This window comes from Bufo gargarizans, chromosome 2, assembly GCF_014858855.1.
Source record: "Bufo gargarizans isolate SCDJY-AF-19 chromosome 2, ASM1485885v1, whole genome shotgun sequence".
Classification (NCBI taxonomy): domain Eukaryota; kingdom Metazoa; phylum Chordata; class Amphibia; order Anura; family Bufonidae; genus Bufo; species Bufo gargarizans.
The window spans coordinates 159,345,850-159,371,343 of NC_058081.1; positions in this window are offsets into that span (position 1 = coordinate 159,345,850).

Below are 25,494 nucleotides of genomic sequence, written 5' to 3' on the forward strand. Positions count from 1 at the left end.
TGTGGTCCCCCATACTGGAAAGAAGGGACAAACTTAAAAAAGGTGCAGAGTGTGTCACAGGAGGGGGATACGGAAGGACACCACTACTCAATGTGACACGTGCCCCGATCATCCAGGCCTCTGCATTATTGGTTGCTTCAGGGAGTACCACACTTCCATGGAGTACTAAATTTATATCCCAATTTAGCACTGACATCGGATAAAAAAAACTGGTTCTCAGACTTGAGACACCCCAAAAAAAAAAAATAAATAATGTATTAAAAGTATACAAATTAGGTATCGCTTACGTCCGTAAGAATCTCCTCTATAAAAATACACCATGACCCAACCCCCCCAGATTAACACGGTCACCTTACATAACAAAAAGTTTAATAGCAAGCGATCAAAAAGTCATATAGCCCCCAAAATAGTGCCAATAAAACCATCCTCTCATCCCGCAAAAAAATGAGACCCCACATAAGATAATCGGCTAAAAAAAAACAAAAAAAAACGACTCTTAGACTTTAGAGATACCCAAAAAAAAATTGGGGATCAAAAAGGATAATATAGTCTAAAACCTAAATAACATATATTTTATAATTTAGCTGTGAAATACTGCAGTTCTATAGTTGGTTGCAAATAAAAGTGTTTTAGTGCCCCAATCACTTTTGTGTACAACGCAGTATTACCTATTTGTTAATTAAGCAGTGGAAAACTACATTTCTACAGTTGTTTGCAATACACACTGGTTTTGGCCTATATAGCTGATCTGAGGCCTACCCTGTATTTCTTTCATGTGAAGTAATCAGTGGAACTCCGCATTTACACAGTTGGTTGCCCAAAAACACTGTACTATTGCCCCAGAGCACTTTTGCGTACAACGCAGTATTACCTATTTGATAATTAAGCAGTGAAAAACTGCATTTCTACAGTTGTTTGCAATAAGCACTGGTTTTGTGGTAGAGTGCACATTTTCGGTGTACGCTGCGTTTCTGACAGTCAAATGAAACCGTTATCTTCTGCAGTTAAATTGTTGGTTTGAAAATTCTTTTGGTCATAGTGAAGTAATTGTATTCAATTTCTCTGTTACACTGTTGTGTGACCTAAATAAATGTATTCTGTTTATGACACGGGCACTGCCTTACTGTTAAGGAAATTAATTGTTGACTATTGGCAGTTTAATTGACACCTGGTGGGTGAACGCAAATAATGAGGAGAACATCAAATAAGGGACGTGGACATGGTCGTGCTGGTGTTTGTAGAGCTCCTGTTGCAGGGAGAGGACGTGGCTGTTCTGCGCCAGCTACACAACCAAGTGAAACACCTTCCTCAGGTGCGAGTAAGCGCCAGAACCTGCAGCGTTATTTGGTAGGCCCCAATGCCACTCTACGGATGGTGAGTCCAGAACAATTACAGGCGCTAGTAAATTGGGTGGCTGACAGTGGATCAAGTTCCTTCACGTTATCTCCCACCTAGTCCTCTGCAGAAAGCTTAGAGTTGGCACCTGCAGCCCATGTACATCAGTCTTTCACCTCACCCCCTTGCAAATCAGCCATGCGGTCTAAGCCTAAGCAGTCTGTTATGCTTTTTGATGACTCTGTTAGCAGGGTTTCCCAGAGCCATCCACCTAGCTCTGCCCCAGAAGTGGAAGCACGAATGCCTAACCACTTATCATTCAAGATGAGTACATGGGAGGACCACCGCAGCATGTCTCTGATGAGGATGAAACACAGGTGCCAACTGCTGCGGCTTTCTGCAGTGTGCAGACCAACAAGGAGGGCAGGGGGAAGACTGGGTGGAAGATGATGTGGAGGACGATGAAGTCCTAGACCCCACATAGAATGAAGGTCATGCCAGTGACTTTTATAGTTTGGAGGAAGAGGCAGTGGTCACATCAAGTCAATAGCACAGCAAAAGAGGGAGCAGGGTGACAGTACAGTACACCTGCTACTGCCCACCGCACCCAGGGACCGAGCACACCAAAGCCAGCTCCAAGGAGTTCCCTGGCATGGCAGTTCTTCACACAATGTGCCAACGTCAAGACCCGAGTGGTTTACATGCTGTGTCATCAGAGCCTGAAGCGAGGCATTACCATTATGAACCTGACAACAACATGCATGACCAGGTCATCTACATGCGAAACACGAGCTGCAGTGGAGTAAGCACCTTAAAAACAAAGAAAGTGCTCAGGCCCCTCCTGCTCACTTTTCTGCTGCTGTCGTGGCCTCTTCCTCCACCTCTGGAGTAACTTTGTCACCTGCCGCCCAGCTAACAGAGGATGTGCCACCAACACTACCACCTCCATCACCAAGCATCTCCACCATGTCACACGGAAGTGTTCAGCTCTCCATCTCCCAAACCCTGGAGAGAAAGCGGAAGTACCCACCTACCCACCCTCGATCCCTGGACCTGAATGCCAGCATTTGTAATCTACTGGCCTTTGAAATGCTGTAATTCCGTCTGGTGGAGACGGACTGTTTCAGACAGCTGATTGCGGTTGCTGTCACACAGTACGTCGTTCCCAGCCGCTACTACTTCTCCAGGCGAGCCGTCCCTTCCCTGCACAACCAAGTGGCGGATAAAATCAAGTGTGCACTGCGCAATGCCATCTGTGGCAAGGTCCACCTAACAACAGATACGTGGAACAGTAATCACAGGCTGGGACGCTATATCTCCCTAACTGCACACTGGGTAAATGTAGTGGCGGCTGGGCCCCAGGCGGATAGCGGTTTGGCTCATGTCCTTCCACCAGCAAAGATCGCAGGGCATAATTCTTTGCCTCCTGTTGCCTCCTCTTCCTACTTGGATTCCTCCTCCTCTTCTACCACCTCCTCATCCTGTCAGCGAAAGACCTTCACCACCAACTTCAGCACAGCCAGGGGTAAACGTCAGCAGGAGGTTCTAAAACTGATGTGTTTGGGGGACAAACCCCACACCACGCAGGAGCTGTGGAGGAGTATTGAACAACAGACCGATGAGTGGTTGCTGCCAGTGAGCCTCAAGCCCGGCCTGGTGGTGTGTGCGATAATGGGCAAAATCTTGTGGCAGCTCTGGAACTAGCCGGTTTGACGCACATCCTTATCTGGAGCATGTACTGAATTTGGTGGTGCAGAAATACATTAACAACTACCCCAACATGTCAGAGCTGCTGCATAAAGTACAGGCCGGCATTCTCATCCTGCTGCTGCTCTCCTGTCTGCGCTGCAGCGTAACTTCAGCCTTCCCATTCACCGCCTCATATGCAATGTGCCCACCAGGTGGAACTTCACCTTGCATATGCTAGAGAGACTGTGCGAGCAGCAGCAGGCGATAGTGGAGTTTCAGCTGCAGCACGCATGGGTCAGTCGCTCTGCGGAACAGCACCACTTCACCACCAATGAGTGGGCCTCCATGCGAGACCTGTGTGCCATGTTATACTGTTTCGAGTACTCCACCAACATGACCAGTGGTGATGACGCCATGATAAGCATTACAATACCACTTCTATGTTTCCTTGAGAAAACACTAAGGGTGATTATGGAAGAGGATGTGGCACAGGAGGAGGAGGGGAGGAAGAGGGCATCATTTCAAAGGGTTTAAGGCCAGTGATTTAGAAGTGGCTCAGAGGGTGGGTTCCTGCACCAGAAGAGGCCAGGTACACATTTGGCCAGCCAGTGCACAGTTCTGGAGGATGAGGAGGGGGAGGATGAGGATGAGGAGGAGGAACCATGTTCACAGCAGGGTGGCACCCAATGCAGCTCGTGGCCATCACTGTAGCATGGCTGGGGGGATACGGAGGACACAGACGATACTCCTCCCACAGAGGACAGCTTGTCCTTACCTCTGGGCAGCCTGGCACACATGAGCGACTACATGCTGCAGTGCCTGCGCAACGACCGCAGAGTTGCTCACATTTTAACATGTGCAGACTACTGGGTGGCCATCCTGCTGGATCCCCATTACAAAGACAACGTGCCGTCCTTAATTCCCTCACTGGAGCTTGATAAGAATATGCACGACTACAGGCACATGCCAATAGATGCGCTTCTAAGAGCATTGCCAACTAACACCGGAGGGACAAGAGGAAGCACAAGGCGAAGGCAGAGGAGGAGAAGGGGGAAGAGGTCGCCAACGCAGCTGGGTCAACGCCAGCACCTCAGAAGGCAGGGTTAGCATGGCCGACATGTGGAAAAGCTTTGTCACCTCGCCACAACAACCGGCACCACCAGCTGACTTGGAACGTCTTAGCAGGAGGCAGCATTTGAACAACATGGTGGAACAGTACCTGTGCACACGCCTACACGTACTGACTGATGGTTCTTCCCCATTTAACTTCTGCGTCTCCAAATTGTCCACATGGCCTGAGCTTGCCCTTTATGCCTTGGAGGTGCTGGCTTGCCCTGCAGCCAGTGTATTGTCTGAACATGTATTTAGCATGGCAGGGTGCGCCATTACAGACAAATGCAGCCGTCTGTCCACAGCCGACGTGGACAAGCTCACGTTCATTAAAATAAACCAGGCTTGGATCCCTCAAGACTGGTCTGTACCTTGTGCAGAATAGAAATGTATATAGGCCTTACCCAGCCATTGTTATACTACAGCACAATTGCTTGTTGTATTTTTGATATTTCCCACTCTTTTGGGGTGTATCTTAATAAAAAAAAAAAAAAACTGTGTTGGCTACCTCGTGCTCCTCAACCGCCGATTCAACCTACACCGCTACGTTCACCGCCTCCTAAACCTCCTACTCCATATGGACCTCCAACTCATAAAACAAGATTATTTTATTTTATTTTTTTATTACTTTATTTGAAACATCAGCTGACATGTACAAGTATGGATAATAAAGAAAGCAAATGTCACAATGTCATATTGTATACATACAGTACATAGCTGTGAGAAACCTGAATAAACAAAGACAGGAGGTATATTGCAAGCCAATGTAAGTAAGGGGTTAAGGAAGTGTTAAGCCTGGGGATACCAAGCCAGGGGATTTTAGATGTTGAGCTTGTTTATCCTATATTTAGAAGGGAAAGGCAAGACCCATGTTTGGTCAGAATCTTCTATATTCGGCCCATTTTTGCCAGTGTAATCTTAACTGACCAATCTTACGGTCTTCCCATGCGGCTATTTCTTCAAATCTGTATAACTGATCAACTTTACCTATCCATTGGGACATTAAAAGGAAGGTCAGAGGACAGCCAGAATCGGGGAATTAGTAAGCGAGCTGCGCTCAAGAGGGACCTAAGAAGAGGTGGAGGGTTCCTGGTTCAACCCCAGGAGGGGTGCCTATCAGAGCAAGTTGAGGTGTCATTTTAAGTTTAAGATTTCAGATGCTGTTAGCTTTGCTAAAAATCTCGGTCCACCAGGATTGTATGGAGGGACAAGTCCACCATATGTGGAAGAAGGTTAGACATCTCTAACAGGAGTCCGAATTATTTGGGTTATAGAGGCACGTTAGCTCTGGAGTCTTATACCAACGGGTTAGGATTTTATAACCATTATCCTGTGTTCACACGCATCTTGATGACTTATGGGGTGTGATAAGGAGTTGTGATAAGCCTTTATGGGTAAAAGAGGACCCTAGATATCTCTCCCAGAGACCAATAAATGCTGGTTTGTTTAATAGTACTGGAGAAATTAGCTTTTTATAAATTTGTGATATTAACTTGGATCTTCTGAACCGATTTGAAATGAGGCCTTCCAACCACATCAGGGGTCTTAATAGTGCACTCCTGGGGATATTCTTGGTGAAAAATGCTTTGAGGAAGGAAACCAGGGGTGGAGGAAATTTTCACTCTGGGAACAAATGTGAGATTTTATTTCCCTTCAGAAGTTTTCCCTCGTCATTGTAGAGTAATATTGCCTCTATCGAAGAATTTCTGATGGCAGAGGGTAAGCTTTTTAGTAAGGTTGGTGGGGCAAATGCTAGAATGTCTCTGACTTGTATTCGAGGTGATGGGAGGGGGATAGAAAGGTCGGAAGTATGTAGCCAATTCCATGTTAGGAGAGTAGTTTTAATAATTGGGTTGGACACCCTATCCAGGCTCCGAGGAACGGCAGAGCCTACTAGTAGGCTTGAGAAGGGGAAATTAAAGTCGGTCTGTTCCATAGAGACCCAGGATTTATCCTCAGAGTCGCCAAGCCAAAAGATCAATCTTGATATAAGACTAGCTCTGCCATATAATTCAGGATCCGGAAGAGCTGTCCCAAATTGCTTAGGTCTACTAAGGGTGTTGTAAGCTAGACGCGGTCTTTTCCCATCCCAAATGAAAAAGCTAATCTTTCGGCACAGTGATATATAATAGGATCTCGGGACAGGGATTGGGAGAACCTGTTGGAGATATGTCAATTTAGGTATTATAAGTGATGTGATTACATTTCTCCTGCCAAACCAGGACAATTTTAAATTTTCCAAGTTGGACAGTTGATCTCCTATAGAACGTAGGAGGGAGGTGTAGTTAAGTTGAAAAGGTGAGAAAGGGTTGAATCCTATCCTCAATCCAAGGTACGTGATGTAAGGTGTATTCCAATTAAATGGGGAGCTTGCCATTAGGTTTGTTTTAATGGGCTCTGGTATGTTGATGCTTAATATGTGTGACTTATTCATATTGACTTTAAAGTCAGATAGGAGGCAAAAGCTGTTTACAATTGTAAATGTGTGGTAAGGCTTTGATTGGGTTGGTGGTAAAGATAAGTAGATCGTCCGCGAAGGCGGAAACTTTAGGGTTCTGTTGACCAAGAAGGGGTCCTTCGATTTCTCTTTTATTCCTAATTCCTTGGAGTAGGGATTCCTGTGATAGTGGTGTGCACTTCTTCCAGCACCTCTACTCTTCTCCCTATATGCCGCATATCCTCTTTGATGGAGGTGAGATCTGTCTTGAGAGGCCCCAGGGCTTCCGATTAATGCCTCATTTAAAAATGATCTTGATAATGGTAATGTGTCGGCCCCTGGGGATTCCTCTCTTTACTTCTCAGCGGGAGTTCCGGCTTGTTATTTGCTCCTCGGCGTGCGCGGTGCTTCAGGCGCCATTTTGGAATCCCTTGCCACATATGTCTGTGCAGCTTTTTTAATACATTTCTCCATATCGCCAGCTTGGTTTAGTATTCTGGCTTGCTCCTGTATGTCAGCGGATCTTGGGCACCCGATCTTGACCATGTCGGGATCGCTGTGCTGAAGATACAGGCTCTTAAGGGGAATTGTTCACAGCAGAGCTTCACTTCACGCAGCCATTCAGCTCCGGTGCAGGCTCCGCCCCTATTTTTATTTTTTTTAAACATATTTTATGTCATTTCACTAATTTGTCTGTTACATTTTTGGGTGAAATTCACCAATTTTTGGCTGTAATATACCTCTGCTCTACCTAGTAGATAGGTAAAAACATTTAACTAATTTGTCTGTTACATTCTCTGTTGAAATTCACCAATTTTTGGCTGTAATATACCACTGCTATACCTAGTAGACAGGTTAATAAATTTCACTAATTTTTCAGTTAAATTCTTGGGTGACATTTTGCAATTTTTGCTGTGAATAAACCCCTGCTCTGCATAGGTAACAGGGCCTGAATTTTTTTTAAATCATCTATTCCATTGGTGGGTGACATTAACCCATTTCTGGCGATGAAAAACCCCTGCTCTGCATAGGTAACAGGGCCTGAATTTTTTTTAAATCATCTGTTCCATTGGTGGGTGACATTAACCCATTTCTGCCGATGAAAAACCCCTGCTCTGCATAGGTGACAGGGATTTAAATTTCAAAAATTCATCTTTATTTGGCCCTTTCATTCGATCCTACTGCTTCAATAGCTTCTCCCACATTTCCACTCCACCACAATGCAGCCATTAACCTGCCTTGGACGTAGTCTCTCTTTCTTATGCTCCCTCTCTGGCGTGGAACCCTGATTCGCCGATAACCATGATCAACATGCTAGGCGCAGAAAAGAACATTGAAAGTTGATGGAGAAGATATCAAAATGGATGGTGGACGTCACGGGGGCACCTCTGCATAGGTGACGGACATAAATTTAAAAAATGTGTCTGTTACATTGTCAGGTGACATTTTACCAATTTTTACAGATAGAAACCCCTGCTCTGCATAGGTGACAGGGACTTAAATTTCAAAAATTCGTCTTTAACCACCTCCCGACCGCTGTACGCATGGATGCGTCCGGGAGGTGGTTGCTTTACTCCTCCTGGACGCATATACGCATCATCTCGCGATAGCCGAGATTTCCTTTGAACGCGCGCACACAGGCGCGCACGCTCACAGGAACGGAAGGTAAGCGAGTAGATCTCCAGCCTGCCAGCAGCGATCGCTCGCTGGCAGGCTGGAGATGTGATTTTTTTAACCCCTAACAGGTATATTAGACGCTGTTTTGATAACAGCGTCTAATATACCTGCTACCTGGTCCTCTGGTGGTCCCTTTTGTTAGTATCGACCACCAGAGGACACAGGTAGCTGTGTAAAGTAGCACCAAACACCACACTACACTACACCCCCCCCGTCACTTATTAACCCTTTATGAACCACTGATCACCCCTTATAGACTCCCTAATCACCCCCCTGTCATTGATCACCCCTCTGTCATTGATCACCCCCCTGTAAGGCTCCATTCAGAGGTCCGTATGATATTTACGGATCCACAGATACATGGATCGGATCCGCAAAACGCATACGGACGTCTGAATGGAGCCTTACGGGGGGGGGGATCAATGACAAGGGGGTGATCACGCATATAGATTTCCTGATCACTTCCCTGTCATTGATCACCCCCCTGTCATTGGTCACCTCCCTGTAAGGCTCCATTTAGACGTCCGTATGATTTTTACGGATCCATGGATACATGGATCGGATCCGCAAAACACATGCGAACGTCTGAATGGAGCCTTACAGGGGGGTGATCAATGACAGGGAGGTGATCACCCATATAGATTCCCTGATCACCCCCCTGTCATTGATCACCCCCCTGTCATTGATCACCCCCCTGTAAGGCTCCATTCAGACATCCGTATGATTTTTACGGATCCACTGATACATGGATCGGATCCGCAAAACGCATACGGACGTCTGAATGGAGCCTTACAGGGGGGTGATCAATGACAAGGGGGTGATCACGCATATAGACTTCCTGATCACTTCCCTGTCATTGATCACCCCCCTGTAAGGCTCCATTCAGACGTCCGTATGCTTTTTTAAGGATTTACTGATACATGGATCGGATCCGCAAAACACATACGGACGTCTGAATGGAGCCTTACAGGGGGGTGATCAATGACAGGGAGGTGATCACCCATATAGATTCCCTGATCACCCCCCTGTCATTGATCACCCCCCTGTAAGGCTCCATTCAGACGTCCGTATGCGTTTTGCGGATCCGATCCATGTATCAGTGGATCCGTAAAAATCATACGGACGTCTGAATGGAGCCTTACAGGGGGGTGATCAATGACAGGGGGGTGATCAGGGAGTCTATATGGGTGATCACCCCCCTGTCATTGATCACCCCCCCGTCATTGACCACCCCCCCTGTAAGGCTCCATTCAGACAATTTTTTGGCCCATGTTAGCGGAAATTGTTTTTTTTTTTTTTCTTACAAAATCTCATATTCCACTAACTGTCAAAAAATGAAATCTCACATGAACTCACCATACCCCTCACGGAATTCAAATGCGTAACATTTTTTTGACATTTATATTCCAGACTTCTTCTCACGCTTTAGGGCCCCTAAAATGCCAGGGCAGTATAAATACCCCACATGTAACCCCATTTCGGAAAGGAGACACCCCAAGGTATTCCGTGAGGGGCATATTGAGTCCATGAAAGATTTACATTTTTGTCCCAAGTTAGCGGAAAGGGAGACTTTGTGAGAAAAAAAAGAATCAATTTCCGCTAACTTGTGCCCAAAAAAAAAAAATTCTATGAACTTGACGTGCCCCTCATTGAATACCTTGGGGTGTCTTCTTTCCAAAATGGGGTCACATGTGGGGTATTTATACTGCCCTGGCTTTTTAGGGGCCCGAAAGCGTAAGAAGAAGTCTGGAATCCAAATGTCTAAAAATGCCCTCCTAAAAGGAATTTGGGCCCCTTTGCGCATCTAGGCTGCAAAGTGTCACACATGTGGTATCGCCGTACTCAGGAGAAGTTGGGGAAAGTGTTTTGGGGTGTCATTTTACATATACCCATGCTGGGTGAGAGAAATATCTTGGCAAAAGACAACTTTTCCAATTTTTTTATACAAAGTTGGCATTTGACCAAGATATTTTTCTCACCCATCATGGTTATATGTAAAATGACACCCCAAAACACATTCCCCAACTTCTCCTGAGTACGGGGATACCACATGTGTGACACTTTTTTGTCGCCTAGGTGGGCAAAGGGGCACACATTCCAAAGAGCACCTTTAGGATTTCAACGGCCATTTTTTACACATTTTGATTTCAAACTACTTACCACACATATGGGCCCCTAAATTGCCAGGGCAGTATAACTACCCCACAAGTGACCCCATTTTGGAAAGAAGACACCCCAAGGTATTCCGTGAGGGGCACGGCGAGTTCCTAGAATTTTTTATTTTTTGTCGCAAGTTAGTGGAATATGAGACTTTGTAAGGAAAAAAGAAAAAAAAAATCATAATTTTCCGCTAACTTGTGACAAAAAATAAAAAATTCTAGGAACTCGCCGTGCCCGTCACGGAATACCTTGGGGTGTCTTCTTTCCAAAATGGGGTCACTTGTGGCGTAGTTATACTGCCCTGGCAATTTAGGGGACCATATGTGTGAGAAGTACTTTGCAATCAAAATGTGTAAAAAATGGCCTGCGAAATCCGAAAGGTGCACTTTGGAATATGTGCCCCTTTGCCCACCTTGGCTGCAAAAAAGTGTCACACATCTGGTATCGCCGTACTCAGGAGAAGTTGGGGAATGTGTTTTGGGGTGTCATTTTACATATAACCATGATGGGTGAGAAAAATATCTTGGTCAAATGCCAACTTTGTATAAAAAAATTGGAAAAGTTGTCTTTTGCCAAGATATTTCTCTCACCCAGCATGGTTATATGTAAAATGACACCCCAAAACACATTCCCCAACTTCTCCTGAGTACGGCGATACCAGATGTATGACACTTTTTTGCAGCCAAGGTGGGCAAAGGGGCACATATTCCAAAGTGCATCTTTCGGATTTCGCAGGCCATTTTTTACACATTTTGATTGTAAAGTACTTCTCACACATTTGGGCCCCTAGAACGCCAGGGCAGTATAACTACCCCACAAGTGACCCCATTTTGGAAAGAAGACACCCCAAGGTATTCCGTGAGGGGCATGGCGAGTTCCTAGAATTTTTGTATTTTTTTGTTGCAAGTTAGTGGAATATGAGACTTTGTAAGAAAAAATAAAATAAAAAAAATCATCATTTTCCGCTAACTTGTGACAAAAAATAAAAAGTTCTATGAACTCACTATGCCCATCAGCGAATACCTTAGGGTGTCTACTTTCCGAAATGGGGTCATTTGTGGGGATTTTCTACTGTTTGGGCATTGTAGAACCTCAGGAAACATGACAGGTGCTCAGAAAGTCAGAGCTGCTTCAAAAAGCGGAAATTCACATTTTTGTACCATAGTTTGTAAATGCTATAACTTTTACCCAAACCATTTTTTTTTTTGCCCAAACATTTTTTTTTATCAAAGACATGTAGAACAATAAATTTAGCGAAAAATTTATATATGGATGTCGTTTTTTTTGCAAAATTTTACAGCTGAAAGTGAAAAATTTCATTTTTTTGCAAAAAAACCCGTTAAATTTCGATTAATAACAAAAAAAGTAAAAATGTCAGCAGCAATGAAATACCACCAAATGAAAGCTCTATTAGTGAGAAGAAAAGGAGGTCAAATTTATTTGGGTGGTAAGTTGCATGACCGAGCGATAAACGGTGAAAGTAGTGTAGTGCAGAAGTGTAAACAGTGGCCTGGTCATTAAGGGGGTTTCAGCTAGCGGGGTTGAAGTGGTTAATTGGCCCTTTCATTCAATCCTTCTGCTTTAATAACTTGTCCCATATTTCCGCTCAATCACATTGCAGCCATTGACCTCTCTTGGATGTGGTCTCCCTTTCTCACGCTCCTTGATAGAGAAGATATCCAAATGGATCGTGAACATCACAGGGATGAGCAACATGGTGGGGCAGTATGTGTGCACACGCCTATGAGTACTGACTGATGGGTCTCCCCTCTTCAACTTCTGGGTCTCCAAATTGGGCACATGGCCTGAGTATGTCGTTTACGTCTTGGAGGTGCTGGCCTGCCCTGCAGCCAGTGTATTGTCTGAATGTTTGTTTAGCACTGCTGGAGGGGGTTATAACTAGAGTTGAGCGAACACCTGGATGTTCGGGTTCGAGAAGTTCGGCCGAACATCCCGGAAATGTTCGGGTTCGGGATCCGAACCCGATCCGAACTTCGTCCCGAACCCGAACCCCATTGAAGTCAATGGGGACCCGAACTTTTCGGCACTAAAAAGGCTGTAAAACAGCCCAGGAAAGAGCTAGAGGGCTGCAAAAGGCAGCAACATGTAGGTAAATCCCCTGCAAACAAATGTGGATAGGGAAATGAATAAAAATAAAAATTAAATAAATAAAAATTAACCAAAATCAATTGGAGAGAGGTTCCATAGCAGAGAATCTGGCTTCCCGTCACCCACCACTGGAACAGTCCATTCTCAGATATTTAGGCCCCGGCACCCAGGCAGAGGAGAGAGGTCCCGTAACAGAGAATCTGTCTTCATGTCAGCAGAGAATTAGTCTGCATGTCATAGCAGAGAATGAGGCTTCACGTCAGCCACCACTGCAACAGTCCATTGGCATATATTTAGGCCCAGCACCCAGGCAGAGGAGAGAGGTCCCGTAACAGACAATCTGGCTTCATGTCAGCAGAGAATCAGTCTGCATGTCATAGCAGAGAATCAGGCTTCACGTCACCCACCACTGCAACAGTCCATTGTCATAAATTTAGGCCCAGCACTAGTGTTGAGCGGCATGTCCCATATTCGAATTCGCGAAATTTTGTGAATATTCGAAAGAATATTCGTAAAATATTCGCGATTATTCAAATTCGTTATTATTTCGCATATGCGATAATTCGAATTTTCGCATCGCATAATACATATGCTATGCAAAATTCACATGTGCGCTAATGAAATCGCCTTACGAAGATTCGCAACTCAATTCAATCACTAATGTATGAATGCAATGCCCTTTGCCTCTGTTCTGGGACAAGTGTAGATATTCGCATGTGCGCTAATAAAATCGCCTTACGAAGATTCGCACCTCAATCACTTTCTAGGGAATGTGAGACTTTTGGGAATCAATCGAGATACAGTGGGGGGTGATGACAGTAGTTGACAGAGTACAGATCAATGTAATCTGTAAGGTGGAAAGTAAAATAAAAAATACGAATTTTCGTTAATCAAATTTTACGAAGTTCTACGTATTCGCGAATATGGTGCTATACTATATGAATGCACAGGCCTTTGCCTCTCTGTTCTGGGGACAAGTGTAGATATTTGCATTTGCGTTAATAAAATCGCCTTACGAAGATTCGCAGCTCAATTCAATCACTAATGTATGAATGCAAAGCCCTTTGCCTCTGTTCTGGGACAAGTGTAGATATTCGCATGTGCGCTAATAAAATCGCCTTACGAAGATTCGCAACTCAATCACTTTCTAGGGAATGTGAGACTTTTGGGAATCAATCGAGATACAGTGGGGGGTGATGACAGTAGTTGACAGAGTACAGATCAATGTAATCTGTAAGGTGGAAAGTAAAATAAAAAATACGAATATTCGTAAATCGAATTTTACGAAGTTCTACGTATTCGCGAATATGGTGCTATACTATATGAATGCACAGGCCTTTGCCTCTCTGTTCTGGGGACAAGTGTAGATATTTGCATTTGCGTTAATAAAATCGCCTTACGAAGATTCGCAGCTCAATTCAATCACTAATGTATGAATGCAAAGCCCTTTGCCTCTGTTCTGGGACAAGTGTAGATATTCGCATGTGCGCTAATAAAATCGCCTTACGAAGATTCGCAACTCAATTCACTAATGTATGAATGCAAAGCCCTTTGCCTCTGTTCTGGGACGTGCCGATATTCGCATGTGCGCTAATAAAATCGCCTTACGAAGATTCGCAACTCAATTCACTAATGTATGAATGCAAAGCCCTTTGCCTCTGTTCTGGGACGTGCCGATATTCGCATGTGCGCTAATAAAATCGCCTTACGAAGATTCGCAACTCAATTCACTAATGTATGAATGCAAAGCCCTTTGCCTCTGTTCTGGGACGTGCCGATATTCGCATGTGCGCTAATAAAATCGCCTTACGAAGATTCGCGCCTCAATCACTTTCTAGGCAATGTGAGTAAGATCTGAGCTGTTGGACCTTTGGGAAACAATCAATTATATGTGTACTGTAATTTTGTGGGGGGGGGGAAAAAACAAAAAACGAATATTCGTTTTTACGAATATATAGCACTATATTCGAAATATTCGCGAAATCGCGAAGTTGCGATATTCGCGAAAAAAATTTGCTTTTCGAATATTCGCGCTCAACACTACCCAGCACCCAGGCAGAGGAGAGAGGTCCCGTAACAGACAATCTGGCTTCATGTCAGCAGAGAATCAGTCTGCATGTCATAGCAGAGAATGAGGCTTCACGTCAGCCACCACTGCAACAGTCCATTGGCATATATTTAGGCCCAGCACCCAGGCAGAGGAGAGAGGTCCCGTAACAGACAATCTGGCTTCATGTCAGCAGAGAATCAGTCTTCATATCATAGCAGAGAATCAGGCTTCACGTCACCCACCACTGTAAGAGTCCATTTTCATAAATTTAGGCCCAGCACACAGGCAGAGGAGAGAGGTCCCGTAACAGAGGATCTGGCTTCATGTCAGCAGAGAATCAGTCTGCATGTCATAGCAGAGAATCAGGCTTCACATCACCCAACATTGGAACAGTCCATTGGCATATATTTAGGCCCCGGCACCCAGACAGAGGAGAGGTTCATTCAACTTTGGGTAGCCTCGCAATATAATGGTAAAATGAAAATAAAAATAGGATTGAATGAGGAAGTGCCCTGGAGTCCAATAATATATGGTTAAGGGGAGGTAGTTAATGTCTAATCTGGACAAGGGACGGACAGATCCTGTGGGATCCATGCCTGGTTCATTTTTATGAACGTCAGCTTGTCCACATTGGCTGTAGACAGGCGGCTGCGTTTGAGGCCTAGTATTTAGGCGCTGGGTGACCGGTATGGATTTAGTGACAGAATTAGACTTGGAAATGCACAGAAGCGTGTGTGTGTGAAGTTATTCTGAATGACCCAATGTGCACCTTGAATATTATATACCCTTTTAGGGATAGATTTCAAATAGCTCTGATATAGCAGAAACCACTAAATTATGAAATTGCTAAATTGGGAATTGTACTTCAACCCAGAACAAAAAATGTGCTTTGACGGACACTAAATATCTTGCCCAGCAACAACAGTACAGCGGTGGGTAACGAGAGATTTAGAGGGAATTAAATTTGAGGCCTAGTATTTAGGCGCTGGGTCACCGGTATGGATTTAGTGACAGAATTAGACTTGGAAATACACAGTAGCGGGTGTGTGTGAAGTTATTCTGAATGACCCTATGTGCACCTTCAATATTATATACCCTTTTAGGGATAGATTTCAAATAGCTCTGATATAGCAGAAACCACTAAATTATGAAATTGCTAAATTGGGAATTGTACTTCAACCCAGAACAAAAAATGTGCTTTGACGGACACTAAATATCTTGCCCAGCAACAACAGTACAGCGGTGGGTAACGAGAGATTTAGAGGGAATTAAATTTGAGGCCTAGTATTTAGGCGCTGGGTCACCGGTATGGATTTAGTGACAGAATTAGACTTGGAAATGCACAGAAGCGTGTGTGTGAAGTTATTCTGAATGACCCTATGTGCACCTTCAATATTATATACCCTTTTTGGGATAGATTTCAAATAGCTCTGATATAGCAGGAACCACTAAATTATGAAATTGCTAAATTGGGAATTGTACTTCAACCCAGAACAAAAAATGTGCTTTGACGGGCACTAAATAACTTTCCCAGCTACAACAGGACAACGGTAACGAGAGATTTAGAGGGATTTAAATTTGAGGCCTAGTATTTAGGCGCTGGGTGACAGGTATGGGTTTAGTGACAGAATTAGACTTGGAAATACACAGTAGCGGGTGTGTGTGAAGTTATTCTGAATGACCCTATGTGCACCTTCAATATTATATACCCTTTTTGGGATAGATTTCAAATAGCTCTGATATAGCAGAAACCACTAAATTATGAAATTGCTAAATTGGGAATTGTACTTCAACCCAGAACAAAAAATGTGCTTTGACGGACACTAAATATCTTGCCCAGCAACAACAGTACAGCGGTGGGTAACGAGAGATTTAGAGGGAATTAAATTTGAGGCCTAGTATTTAGGCGCTGGGTCACCGGTATGGATTTAGTGACAGAATTAGACTTGGAAATACACAGTAGCGGGTGTGTGTGAAGTTACTCTGAATGACCCTATGTGCACCTTCAATATTATATACCCTTTTTGGGATAGATTTCAAAGAGCTCTGATATAGCAGGAACCACTAAATTATGAAATTGCTAAATTGGGAATTGTATTTCAACCCAGAACAAGAAATGTGCTTGAACGGACACTAAATAACTCGCCCAGCTACAGCACTAGGGACAGATTTAGCTGGATATAAATTTGAGGCCTAGTATTTAGGCGCTGGGTGACCGGTATGGATTTAGTGACAGAATTAGACTGGGATATGGCCAAAAAATGAACAGACTATTGCTGGTTAAATGCACTTGGTGTGACAGCTTCACCCTGATGTAGGCTTTAGCCAAAAAACAACCACACCATTGAGGGTTAAATGCACTTGGTGACAGGCGCAGCTTGCCCCTGATTTTGTATATGGCCAAAAAATGAACAGACTATTGCTGGTTAAATGCACTTGGTGTGACAGCTTCACCCTGATGTAGGCTTTAGCCAAAAAACAACCACACCATTGAGGGTTAAATGCACTTGGTGACAGGCGCAGCTTGCCCCTGATTTTGTATATGGCCAAAAAATGAACAGACTATTGCTGGTTAAATGCACTTGGTGTGACAGCTTCACCCTGATGTAGGCTTTAGCCAAAAAACAACCACACCATTGAGGGTTAAATGCACTTGGTGACAGGCGCAGCTTGCCCCTGATTTTGTATATGGCCAAAAAATGAACAGACTATTGCTGGTTAAATGCACTTGGTGTGACAGCTTCACCCTGATGTAGGCTTTAGCCAAAAAACAACCACACCATTGAGGGTTAAATGCACTTGGTCGCAGCTTGTGCTGGCGCACCACAAGACACAAAATGGCCGCCGATCACCCCAGAAAAATGAGACTGACAAACGGTCTGTGCAGCCTAAAAACAGTGAGCAATTGAGGATCAGCAGCTCAATGATCCACAGCTGCAGATCGATCAGTTAATCAAGTCCTTTGGAGGAGTTAATCTGCCTAATCTCGCCCTACTGTCGCAGCCGCAACCTCTCCCTACGCTAATCAGAGCAGAGTGACGGGCGGCGCTATGTGACTCCAGCTTAAATAGAGGCTGGGTCACATGGTGCTCTGGCCAATCACAGCCATGCCAATAGTAGGCATGGCTGTGATGGCCTCTTGGGGCAAGTAGTATGACGCTTGTTGATTGGCTGCTTTGCAGCCTTTCAAAAAGCGCCAAGAAAGCGTCACAAAAGCGCGAAGAAAGCGACGAACACCGAACCCGAACCCGGACTTTTACGAAAATGTCCGGGTTCGGGTCCGTGTCACGGACACCCCAAAATTCGGTACGAACCCGAACTATACAGTTCGAGTTCGCTCATCCCTAGTTATAACAGGTTATATTTCCCAATGTTTTGGGGTGTACCCTAATTTAAAAATTTTAAATAAAAAAATAAAAACAAAAAGCAGTGTAGGCTACCTCCTCATCCTCCACCGCCGCTTCCACCTACACCGCCACATCCACCACCTCCTCAACTCCCTACTCCATATGGACCTTGTCCTCCTAGATCAAGATTTTTTTTACGTATTATATGTTATTTAAATTCATTTCACATCCACACTTGCCATGCTCTTAACCACATTTTGCTATAATTTGCAGCCCTCTAGACCTTTCCATGAATTTTTTAGAGCCATTTTAGTGCTCAAAAGTTTGGGTCCCCATTGACTTCAATGGGGTTCGGGGTCAAGTTTGGGTCCCAAACTCAAACCAACTTTTTGTGAAGTTCGGCCGAACCCATCGAACCCGAACATCCAGGTGTCCAATCAACTCTAACTATATTAAATATAGTGCTATATATTAGTTTTTTAGGATATTCATAATTTTTTTCCATCTGAAGTTATGATTCCTCCCTGCTTAAGTTGCTTGTCAAGCAACTTAAGCAGGGAGGAATCATGACTTCAGATGTAATGAATATTCTAAAAAAAGAATATATAACACTATATCGAATATAGTGCTATATATTAGTTTTTTAGAATATTCGTCATTGACAAATATTCTAAAAGGCAAATACATAGCACTATATTGAATATAGTGCTATATATTTGTTTTTTAGAATATTCGTCATTTTTTTCCATTTGAAGTCATTAATCCTCCCTGCTTAAGTTGCGTGACAAGCAACTTAAGCAGGGAGGAATCATAACTTCAGATGGAAAAAATGACGAATATTCTAAAAAACGAATATATAGCACTATATTCAATATAGTGCTATATATTCGTTTTTGACCCTTGCCTGTATTGATCGTGTAATCTTCGCATATTACGCGATCATTACCTTGCCGAAAAAATAAAAAACTAATATATAGCACTATATTTGAAATATTCGCAAATTCTGGAAGTTGCAATATTCGCGATAAATATTTGTAATTTGAATATTCACGTTCAACACTACTGGCCAGTAGTGATGGATGATCATATGTCGGGACGGTTCCCGAACGCGATTGCGCGAATGCAATCAAATGTTCGCGGACAACAAGTTTGCAGCGGGTCCCACTCATTTTAATGGCAGGCAAACCTGAAAAACCTTCAGCTCATATTTGCAGCCAAGAAATAATTAATAGAAGTGCACAAATAGTCCCACAACATGGATAGTGACATACCATGTGTATTATTCGAATTTGCGATCTCCATTCATTATTTATTTCAATGCAAAATATCAGCAATATAATTTTTGCGTACGAGCATGCGCAAATGCACTATACAGTACCCAAATGCACTATAAAGTATATTGGTACATAACACCCCGCTTCAATCAGTTTTTTTGGGGGACAACTGGTATATCACACCAGTAGAAATTATTTGTTTCAAAAACGTTTGTCCCTCTATATACCTGCAGTATCACAGCAGAACCGTACACAACTTCCGCACAATACAAATGCACTATAATATACTTTCTAACATAGAAAGTATATTATAACATTGTACAAGGAAGGTAATCCATTAGAATATACATAAAGCTGAAACGTAACCTTTAATAATGTTAATGTTACTATGAGGGTCAATTCACGTGTCTGTAAGTGTTTTGCGGATCCGCAAAACACGGACACCGGCAATGTGCATTCCCCAATTTGCGGACCGCACATCGTCATCACTATAATAGAAAATGCCTAATCTTGTCTGCAATTGCGATCAAGAATAGGACATGTTCAATTTTTTTGTGGAAACGGAAGCATGGATGCGGAAGTGCGGATCCGCAAATGCGGATGTGGACAGCACATTCCGGCCCCATTGAAAATGAATGGGTCTGCACCCGTTCTGCAAAATTGCAGAACGGATGCGGACCCATTTTGAGGACGTGTGAATGAAAAAGAGATCCATCAAAATGAAAATAAATTAAATTATTAAAGTTAAGCAAAAAGCATAGATGTGATAGGCAATAACAAGTGCTCGGCGGCACTAAATCAGGTGCTTTGCGGCACCAAATCAGAAACCATATGTCCTACCAAAATCCGGGGGGTTCCATTGCACATCCATGAATACAGGAGGGAAAGCAGAAAACATCTATCCCTGGGCTAGATGATGATGTGGTACTGAAGGACAGGGTGGGCAGCAAACTATTTCCCTACAGGGGGCTGCTATTCTGGCCCTGATAGCCTAACCACAGACCACCCGCCCTGATAAGAGCAACCCCGTCAGGAACCTTACCCTATATAAAAATTGCCCTAGTAAGCCCCTAGCCCCTAGGCCCATGATTTCCAGGTGATCACTATATAGATCTAGGTGTTTTTGACTCACTATAAAAGTATATTATAAGTATATTGCACCTCTCTGTGTATCACACCTATCGATGGGACACCTATACCAGTCCTGTAAAAGACTTTTGTGGCCCTATTAGCTAGTATTTGTGTCCCTAACAGCCTGTCCCTGCTCCACACAGCAACCTCTCCCTACACTGGCAAAACACTGAATGTAAAATGGTGGCCAGATCAGGTTTATTTATAAGGTAGGGGGTATGTCCATGTGCTGAAACGTCTCAATTGGTTTTCCTGTACCACCTGATAGATGTGTCATGGATCAAAGTTCTTCACAATGTAAAAGAATATGGCGGGCGCGAATATCTCCATATGTTCGCATGTTCAGTGAATCGCGAAAACACTAAGTTTGCCGCGAAATGACCGCCGGGCGAACCGCAAGGCCATCTCTACTGGCCAGCTACACTCCCTCTCTGCTGCTCTGTCTTTCCCTCTGAACTCCTCTTCTCTTCCTCTCTTGTAGGCACCCACGTGATGTCCATCGACACGTCATCATCGTCAGACCGCTGGGTGGCTGCTGTTGCTACCGCCTCTTCCTCATCCGATGTCAAGAATGGCTATGCATCGGTAAAGTTTGACTCAAGAGGAGGGGCTATGGTGGTGGTGGTGTCTTTGGGGGTGCACACAGCAGAGAGTGAGGAGGGTGCAGATACAGAGGATTAGGAGGGTGCGGTAGCGGAAGGCTAAATGAGCCACTCAACCAACTTTGGTGCGTCCTTTGAAGTAATCGGATGCACCTTCTCCAACTACCCACTTAGACTCCGGCCTGATGCACCTGCCAGACCCCTACTACCCCTGCGGAATAGACTGCCTCTTCCTCTGCCTGTCATTTTCAAAATTACCCTGTGCCTAAGTTCCTAGATAAAAGCAGTATTTGTGGAAGCAGGCATATTGCAGGCCTCAATCAATATTTTGTGTAAGCAGGTATATCAAACCCCTTAATCAGAATTTTGTGGAAGCAGGTATCTCACACACCTGAATCAATATTTGGTGGAAGCATGTATATCAATCCCCTTAATCAGTATCTTGTGGAAGCTGGTATATTGCAGCCCTCAATCAGTATTTTGTGGAAGCTGGAAGCAGTTTTATCAATCCCATTAATCAGTATTTTGTAGAAGCAGATATATCAAACCCCATAATCAGCTTTTTGTAGAAGCAGTTATCTTCCAGGCCTCAATCAATATTTGGTGGAAGCAGGTATATCAATCCCCTAAAATATGTATTTTGTGGAAGCAGGTATTTTGCAGCCCTCAATCAGTATTTTGTGCAAGCAGGTATTGTGCCGGCATACATACATAATTCCTCTGGGTAGCCATCTTATATGCTTCTGGCATATGTAAAAAAACTGTGAACTCTCATCTTCCCGAAGCCTGGGTCACCTATGATATAGATGGACACTTTTATTACCACTACTCTGTGAGGCCGGCTATAAAAAGGTCATAAAGGCTATACCAGGCCCAGCTCATCCTATAAGATAAGATCAGCTCGCTGTCAAGCCTGGCTGGAGCGTGACGTCATTAATTTCCAGGTCTGGTTTGAGGAGAGCTAATAGCCCTTAATTAGCTCTGGGCATAAAACCAGTCCACTTTCATATTTCATTTATGATTCAACTTATGCCCTTTCTGACACCAGATCCAGGCTCTATAGAGTATTGTGGTTAATTGGGTATCAAATATGACTAGAGGATGTGATTCCGTAGCTGACCTATGGGTGGTAGAAGAACTACAGGTCCCAGCATTACCGTGTGTGGTCTCATTCTGTAGGTAAATAAATAAGGATCGCAAATATGTATTCTGTATAAAAATATGCCGATGTATCAAGGAGATACGAGCTTAAGTATAATCCTCATTGTAGGAACTGAATTTTGATGGGGTCATAAAACACTTGGGGGCCAATCCCTAGGCTTCACAGTCACTCTGCTGCCATTGGCTGACAGGAGTAAGTCTCCTGCCCATGGGAGAGTTCATAAAAATCCATGCTCAAGGACAGAGGAGAGAGACCCATGGAACATCACCAGACACTTATTTGGACATTGACGGCATATCCCTGTATCAGAAGAACTTTGAGGGTCTCCCCTGATACATACTGAAAAGGGGTTTGCAAGGATTCAAAAAGGACATATGAACGACCATCTGAAACCCTCCAGAGAAACTAAGTATTCTTTCATCTTTTTCCCTTTCATTTGAACTGTCGTGATTATTTATATTGTTATTATTATTCTGTAGATTTATAGTCATTTTCATTAGACTTGTATGCACTGCTTTTTACCGCTTATTAAAGATTATAAAATCTAAATAGCCAAGTCTTCCATATTCTAAGCTGCTGAACCAGGTACCTTGCCTTTGAAGAGACGTTACCAGGTAGTTAGTTAAATTGCATTTAGGAATTGTAGCTGGGGGTGATTGACTGCGGTTGGTCAGTAAGTGATATCCGGTTCATCCACTATTCTGTGTGATAGTGAATTACCCGGATAGTCGGCTCGTGGACCGAGAACCCACGTGGTGGCAGTTACCGAAGTGTAGTGGGGGGTGTTAGCCGAATGGTAATACCCCGGTCACGTGAGGTCTCTGTGTGTGCGCAGACTCCGTCACAGACCACTACGTCACAGCTGTGGGATCCGGAGCGATCGGATCCATAGTTCGTGACATTTTCTGGTGGCAGCTTACGGGATTCTGTATGCTTAGAATATTAGTGCATGAAGTTATGTCCATAACTCTTTACTAAAGGATTGAAAAATTCTGGAAGATGAAGCACAGTGCATTAGTTTTGATAGAATAATAATTCACGACAGTACCCTCCCCTCTCTCTTTCTTTTCTGTCCTATCTTTTATTTGGCAATAATGTCCGAATCCGTGAATTATGACGTCCTGAGCGTGGCTGATATCACAGCTCTGTGTGAGCACAAAGGCATCCAAGTATATGGGAAAAATAAGACTGTTCTCATCCAGGAGTTATGTGCACAGAGGAGTCAAGAGTCATCCCTGCAGGATTCAGAGAATGGAGGAGACTCTGGGGCCCCTGAGCCAGGTGACCCCTTCCAGAATGAGGATGATGAACTGGGAGGAGGACAGCCTGCTGGGGCTTGCAGTCCTCTAGCTGGACATAACTCTGTCTCTATGCCATCCCAAAATGGTTTGGACCAACTAATGCTCAGTAACCCGGACTTATATTTTCGGCTGCTGGAGGCACGTCGGGCAGAGCGCCAGGCTGAGCGCGAGGCTGCAGAACGGGAAGCTGTCCGCAGGCATGAACTGGACATGGCCCGAGTACAGCTTCAGGGGTCCGACCGGCATGCCACATCCACAGGCCCATCCCTGATGGTCAAGCCAAAACTGCCTGTGATGGAGTCTGAGAACTGTGACATTGATCTTTTCCTGCATGCTTTTGAAACCTCATGCCAGCAGTACCAGGTGCCAGAGCCACAGTGGGCGGGACATCTAATGTCCGCACTTAAGGGCAAAGCTATGGAGGCCCTGGTCGGACTACCATTAGCAGAGCGTACCAGTTACGCGGTCATCAAAATGGCTATTCTGGTCAAGTACCAGCTGACTCCAGAGACTTACCGTTTACGGTTCCGGTCCCTGCGGAGAGGGACCGGAGATACTTTTATGGACCATATGGGCAAGTTGCAGACCACCTTTCAACAGTGGTCTGATCCCCTCACAGAGGACACCAAGCAGTCCCAGGCGGATCTGATGGTCCGAGAACAGTTTGTCTCCAATTGCCCCACAGATGTGCAAAAATATGTATGTGAGCACAAGCCGAAGAGTGCGCGAGAGGCGGCCGAGCTCGCCGATGAATATGTCGCCATGCCCAGCACTCGGGCATTCAAAGACACTCTGTCCCGTCTGGGAGGAACCTCTTCATCTGCTTCTTCCTCCCGGCCAGCTTTGTCGATTCCTGTCCAGCGACCCTTTCACAGGCCTGCACAAAGACCTGAAGGAGTCAAGCCAGCACCGACAGACGTGCACAAGTGCTATGCGTGCGGCAAGCCTCAGCCACTCGTGCCCGGAGAAGAAGACAGCACCCCCTGGCAAGCTTGCCCGCAACCCATCATCTGTGCTGTTAGTGAATGGAGCTGCAAGACACACCGCAGACAACCTACAGTCGGTTACTGTGGGCAACCGATGCACCACAGGCTTTCGCGATACAGGAGCCGAAGTCACGCTAGTTCGGCCTGAACTAGTGGATGACGCAGACCTTATTCCCGGCAAAAGCCTGCCCATCACGGGAGTTGGGGGGGTGAGCCCTAATGTTCCCCTAGCTCGTGTTTTCCTTGATTGGGGGGCTGGGAATGGAGTAAGGGAGGTGGGAGTCGCTGCGGAGATCCCCACAAATGTTTTATTAGGCACTGACCTAGGACGATTGGTCTCGTGCTACGTGCCCCCTGGATGCACACAGGACTCACCCGTCCCTATGGAGGTCCCTGGACATACCGAGGTACTGTGCAAGGATGTTTGCGTAACATCAGATAACCTTGGGGATGGACCTCGGGAGATGGGAGGTGGGGTACAGGAGAATATCGTGCAGGCCCAAAGCAAACAGAAGCAGTGGTATAACCGCACTGCCCGAGAGAGAATCTACCAGGAGGGGCAGAAGGTCTATGTCCTGCTGCCAATGCGGCAAAACAAACTGCAAGCTGCATGGGAAGGGCCGTACCCCATTGTCAAATGTCTGAGTAAGGTAAATTATGTGGTGGGCCTTGGAGAGGGAGGTAGGAGACAGAAGACGTTTCACGTCAACATGCTCAAGGAGCATCACGAGAGAACGCCACATGTTATGTCGGTTTGCAGCCTGCCCGAAAGGGAGGAGGCCGACCCCCTACTAGATCTGCTAGCTGACACGCGAGAGTTGGAGGTGGACTTAACCCTCAACCCTCAACTCTCGTCCCAGCAGAGATCTCAGCTCTTAGAAGTGTTGACGGCTCACCGTGACACTTTTACAGGGACCTCGGGAGAACACACCTTGCAGTCCATCATGTGGACACAGGTACACATGCTCCCACAAAGCAGTCCGCCTACCGTGTCTCAATGGAGGTCCAGGCAGACCTCAGGAGGGAGATCGAGGAAATGAAGCAGCTTGGGGTCATTCAGAAATCCCACAGCGCTTGGGCCTCACCGGTGGTTCTGGTCCCGAAGAAAGATCAGACAACCAGGT